Here is a 6,129-nt window from a genome sequence, read left to right on the forward strand (position 1 = left end):
TGCCTGACTAAAATGGTGCTTACAGCTCAAAACAACGGTCTTATTAAAGGGTTAGCTGTCGATCTTATTGAGGATGGGGTTGGCATCCTGCAATATGCAGATGAGATGGTGCTTTGTTTTGAGCATGATGTTTACAAAGCTGTTAACATCAAACTCTTGTTATATCTCTTCGAACTTATGTCAGGTCTTAAGATCAACTTTGAGAAGAGTGAAATATTTAGCATCGGGGGGGATAATGATACTGATTTAGTTTATGCGAACATGTTTGGCTGCTAAGTGGGGACTCTCCCTATGAAATATCTGGGGATCCCTGTTACCTACTCTACTATCAGGAATGTGGATCTGGATTTCCTTGAGGGTAAAATGATCAAAAAGCTCGATGCCTGGGTAGCTTATGCGGCATCTTCTGGAGCCAGGCTGACTCTGTTAGGATCCAGTTTGGATGGGATCCCTTCTTTCCTTATGTCGATGTTCCTCTTCAATAAAACTTTTATTGAGAAACTGGATAAACATCGCAGACGTTTCTTTTGGAGGAGAAAAAAAATAAGAAACATGGCTACCACAAGGTTAAGTGGACGAGAGTTTGCAGATCTAAGAGGATTGGGGGGTTGGGGATTAAAGATCTTCATAAAAAAATATTGCCTTACTCGTTAAGTGGTGGTGGAAATTAGAAACGAGTGATGGGTTATGGCAGCGTATAGTTCGAGCTAGATACTTCAGGAATAAAACAGTAGCTAACATTCGGAGTCGTTTCTCGGATTCCCCCTGCTGGAAAGCCATTATGAAAGTCAAGGATTCATATATGGCTGGTAGAAAAGTTGATATTGAGAGTGGAAACCTTACTAGGGTCTGGTATGACCCTTGGGTTGAGAACACTGCGTTGAAAGATCGTTTCCCTGACTTGTTCAGTATTTGCCAGGAACAGGAATGCACTGTTGCATCCGGGGCTGCAAGCAATTATGAGCTTGGCTTCAGATGCAGATTGGTTGGGGTGTTGGGCGAACAATGGGCTTGGATGGTCATGGAAGCTAAAAAACTATCGTTGAATGAGTCCCCAGATAAGATTTCATGGGCCCTTGGTGGTAAAGGGAAATTTACTACTAAATCCTTATATGAATGGCTGGAAAGAAACCTAGCAGGTCCTAACTATAAAATGGTGTGGAAAGCGCCCATTTCACTGAAGATTAAGATTTTCCTTTCGCAGCTGTTTCAAAATGCAATCCTTACCCGTGATAACATGCGTGCTAGGAATTGGCCTGGAAATCCCATTTGCTCCTTCTGTACTAATGTTGAAACGGCGAATCACTTGTTCTTTTCCTGCTCGCTTGCTCGTTCCGTATGGGGGGCGCTGGGCATGACGGCCGGGGCATCTTGCTGTCCACGCTCTCTTTGGCAAAGTTTTGCTTGGCTTTATAATTTTTTTCCGGGTGGGAAGCATCTCTATATGATGATTATTGCTGCAATATGTTGGGGGATTTGGATTCTCCGCAATAAAGTCACTTTTGATAAACATGTTGTTCGCTCTTCTCTGGAGGCTGTTTTCACGGCATGCTCTTTTATGTTGTATTGGGCAGGTTTGCTGAAGGAAGAGGAAAGGGCAAAGCTCCAGGCTGAAGTGAAGAGATTGGCTCATGCGGCTGCTGCGCTGGCGGACAGATCCTTCCCTCGAGGCAGACCTCTCTTGGGAGATAGAGATGGTATCCAGATTGGTTAGATGCGATCAGCGCTTGGGTCTTTGCTCTTCGCTTTCCACTGGGGTTTGATGCCCGCTGGAGTTTTGTTTCATGGCAGTGGTTTGCTTAGTCGCTGAAGTTTGCTAGCAGTTTCATCCTGGAACTTCTTTATTTTGTTTGGGCAGTGGCTTGTGAGTGTCATCAGGTTTTCGCCCCATGGCGGATGGTCCGTTCCAGGATCATCGTGCGGTGGGTTTCCTGATGATGCGCCAACTCGCTCCCCCCTTTTCAGTCTCATTATGCTCAAGATTTTATCTTGTCTGTTAGTTTGTAGTTGTTTGGCTGCTTAGAACTTGGGTACAGACTGATGTATTTCCGTTGATTGCAAAATTAATGGAAAGGGGTTGTGAGCCCGGTTGGAAAAGAACAGTGGAGGCCAATTGTTGACTATAACTTGATATTCTTTGCCCTCATCTTCTCAAATTCGGTCTAATTATTCGAATGACATTATTTTTTCTTGGTGTTCATCAAGATTTAAATAGCGGGTTCCTACGTTTCAAGGAGCATCATGCTAAACGGCATCGTGTATAAAATTTAGCGGCGCTAAAGCGCCAATTTTAGCACCTTTTGAGGCTTTCGCTATTTTGCCATAGCCTGCTAGTTAAAATTTTTGTTCTTGATTTCACTGTTCATCATCTTTGAAATCCATTTTTGTTCTCGGTTTCAATGTTCATCCACACTAGAGATAAAACAAAAGAAAAAACTAACTGAAATAAGAATGACTGTCCATACAACCTAGAGGTAATTCACGACATGAAAAAGCTGATCGACTGGCTTGGTTCTGGATTTCGACCAAATTTACAAGAAATATGAAGTATATCTTTTTTGCATCTAGAAGCATGCTAATCATGCATGTATACCATATGCTCACCTGAGCAAAGATAAACACAACATTCCACGGAAGAATATGCCCTGAGGACGTTTGTCTAATTTCGTGTATCTATAGCTATTTGATGAAACCTCATGTGGCAGCTTCACAGTCAGTCTTATATTCACTGGTGCGGACTTGAATACAAACTTGAGAAAATCCAACTCACGAGGCCGTGGTAATCTGCTTTGAAGCCATCGATTTCCATTTCTTGAAGAGCAATCGGAGTTAGAGCATCTCTAGCAGACCCCGTATACCTTGTCCCACAAATTCAGTTTCCAAGATAGCTCAAAACATTTTTTTCACGTTTTTACGGTACGACTTTTGTTTTGGTAGAACAGATCCTGTAAAAGAATGTGCTCCCGGCAAAATTACATAAACCCCCTCCCCTAAATACGTAATCTAAATTACAATTGGGTCTTTCAATTCACAGGCCGTGCTTGCACCGGCCGAGCTCTTGCTGTGACGCCATCACCGGAGGCTCCTCCTGCCACCGCTATTGGCGCGTATATCATGTCGGGCGCAGCTGAGCTCGTGCTGGCGCCTCGCTGGCGCTAGCTAGCTAGCTAGCGCGTTGCAGTTGCGCCGATGGCCAGCGGTGAGCTCGTCTGCGGCGAGCGACGGGCGGTGGCGCCGGTGTGCGGAAGCGGCGAGATTTTGCCGGAATCGAGCTCAAGAGGCCATGGCGCATGTTGCGAGGGAAGCTGTTGAGCCTGAAATGTCCCTCTAGCCAAGGATAGATGATATTGCAAAAGGAGGGTCAAATCCCACGTATAGATGAATTGGGCTCGCAGATGCGTGATCCCACAACTTTTTCTTTGGGACGGCCGAATTTGGAGGATTTGTTGAGGCCCGGGATACGGAATGGACCCTAAACCGGTGGCTATTATAGCGGACGGCCCGGTTTACGGGATCGGTTAGGGATGCTCTTAGTATGTGTGCTCCAATTTGAGAGATTACAAGGACAATCGGCGGGGCATCTTTCTTTCACCTAAAACCCAGAAACAAATGTAAATGAGCAATAACCAAATAATGTCGCGACTCAGGCCGAGTCGACCGCATCAGCGCCCTCTCCGACGACCTGCTGCTGCTCCTCCTTGCGCGCCTCGGCTGCGCCGCCGCAGCGGCTCGCACCAGCGTCCTCTCCCGCCGGTGGCGTGGCCTCTGGACCCACCTCCGCCAGATCGTCTTCCGCGGCGTCGCGCTCCCCTTTCTTGAAGCAGCGGTCGGCCGCTTGCCTCCGGCGGTTTCCCTTCTCGAAATCCACGTCCCGGTCCCGGTCCCGGTCCTGGTTGGTCGTCCTGCCTGGCTCCAACCGGCGGGGATCCGATCGCTGCTGCGCGCCGCCGCGCGAACCGCGCCTGAGGAGTTCGTCCTCGTCGTCCCGCGGGACTTTATAGAGGATCGATGGGTAATCGACGCCACCTACCGTGCTTTCATCGTGCCACCTCCATCGTTCTGGACTCGGGCTTCATCCTCCGCGTGCCGGCCGGAGTAGAGTTCTCCGTGCTCGACACGCTGTCGCTCACGGGCTGCATCGTCGTCGACCTTGACGCTTTGCTCTCCAGCTGCCCCCGCCTGCGCGTGTTCCGGCTCAAGATGTCTGGTTTTCACTCCGACAGCGAACACCTGACCTGAGGGTCCACTCGGCGTCGCTGCAGGAGCTTGTTGTGGAGACCAAGGAATCGCGGACACAACATTTAGACATCGTTACCCCCTCGCTCAAGCAATTTACCATGTGCCTAATCCCATGGAAGAAGACAGTCATCACTGTCTTGCTTGGCACCAATGGTGGGGAAGGTCTCGTGGTCCTATACCCAGGGGTCTCTTGCCTATGGTCTTTGGCGACTCAAGCAGATCCAGCTGCAGGCGGCAGAGAGACAAGGACAACTCCCTTCACTGCATATTCATGCATGCGCGGTGTGTACCCTCTCCTGGTCAATTTGTTGCATGCTCTGACTTATAAAATGTTTTGTGAGCGATATATATCCTGCCAATTTTGCTTTTGTAGATCTCAAGTTACTTTTACGGTGAAGAGGACGGATTTACGCGGGACGTAGAGAAGTATATGATTGCTGACTTTTCTAGTTTAGAGCTACATCTCATAACAAAGGGACATTCTTTTGAGGCACTCATGGTTTATCTCCTAGGGACCAATCGAATTTGTAGTGCAATGCAGAGGCTTAAGATCGTCTTACAGCACTAGTAGAAAAGAGGGCAATGGTCCAGACCGGGTCAGCCCATTAGTGCCGGTTCAATCTAGAACCGGGACCAATGGGTGCATTGGACCCGGTTCGTGAGCCCTGGGGGCCGGCCGGGCCACGTGGGCCATTGGTCCCGGTTCGTCTGGACCTTTTGGTCCCGGTTGGACGAACCGGGACCAATGGGCCTAGCTCCTAGCCCACCACCATTGGTCCCAGTTGGGGGCCTGAACCGGGACCAAAGGACGCCCATTAGTCCCGGTTCATACCAGCAACCGGGACTAAAGTGTTGGTCCTCGTTGCGACCAGAGTTTAGTCCCACCTCGCCAACCGAAGGGGGCTCACACCGATTTATAAGCCCCTCCCTCTCTGCCTTGTTGAGCTCCTCTCAAAATGAAAATAGATGCTCTTATACAAGAAATTTGACCTAAATTCATATTGAATTTCTCTGAAGTTAGTAGAAATTTATTATGAATTTAGGTTAAATTTTCTCTATAAGCGCATCTATGCTCATTTCTGAGTAGTTTTTTATATAGTTTTTTTTCTTTTCTGCTATATTTATTGTTTTCTATTTATTTCTGAGTTGTAATAAGTCATTAAAAATAAAAAAGATTTTAGTAAAGTTAATCACAACTATTTTTTCTTCTATTTATTTCTGAGTAGTTTTTTATATAGTTTTTTTTCTTTTCTGCTATATTTATTGTTTTCTATTTATTTCTGAGTTGTAATAAGTCATTAAAAATAAAAAAGAGACGCAATGCTAGTTAATTTGCTTCAGGCCTTTCGGAATAGTGTAAACTGCACTGCACATAGCTCCGTGCAGTCTACCATATTCCTCAAGGCTTGAAGCGAACCAACGTGCAGGTGAGCATTGAGCCTCTTCTTCATCGTCTCCGCACTCAGGGCTTATAAACAGCTGCGAGTGCCTCTCGCTTGGCGAGGTGGGACTAAACTTTAATGCCCCTCTTTAGACGGGACCATTGATACCGGTTGGTGGCTCCAAACGGGACCAATGCCCCTCTTTAGTCCCAGCACATAATGCTTTAATGTCTTATGGTTCGTCCCTCGTGATACCATGCCAACTTTCAACTTTCAACTTTTTTAGAGTTCATTTGAAATGCTTTAATGCAGAAAAAAAAATGCAGAAAGTTTATAATTTTTCTAAAACTAAAAGCAAAAAGAATTAAAAAATAAAGCAAAAAAACAAAAGAAAATAAATAATGCAGAAAACAAAACAAAAAATATGGGAAAAAAATAAAAATAGCAACAATAAGTATTTTGTTGTAAGTAGAAACAAAATAAAATAAATAAAGCATGAAACAAAACA

Source organism: Triticum dicoccoides, chromosome 7B, assembly GCF_002162155.2.
Source record: "Triticum dicoccoides isolate Atlit2015 ecotype Zavitan chromosome 7B, WEW_v2.0, whole genome shotgun sequence".
Taxonomy (NCBI): domain Eukaryota; kingdom Viridiplantae; phylum Streptophyta; class Magnoliopsida; order Poales; family Poaceae; genus Triticum; species Triticum dicoccoides.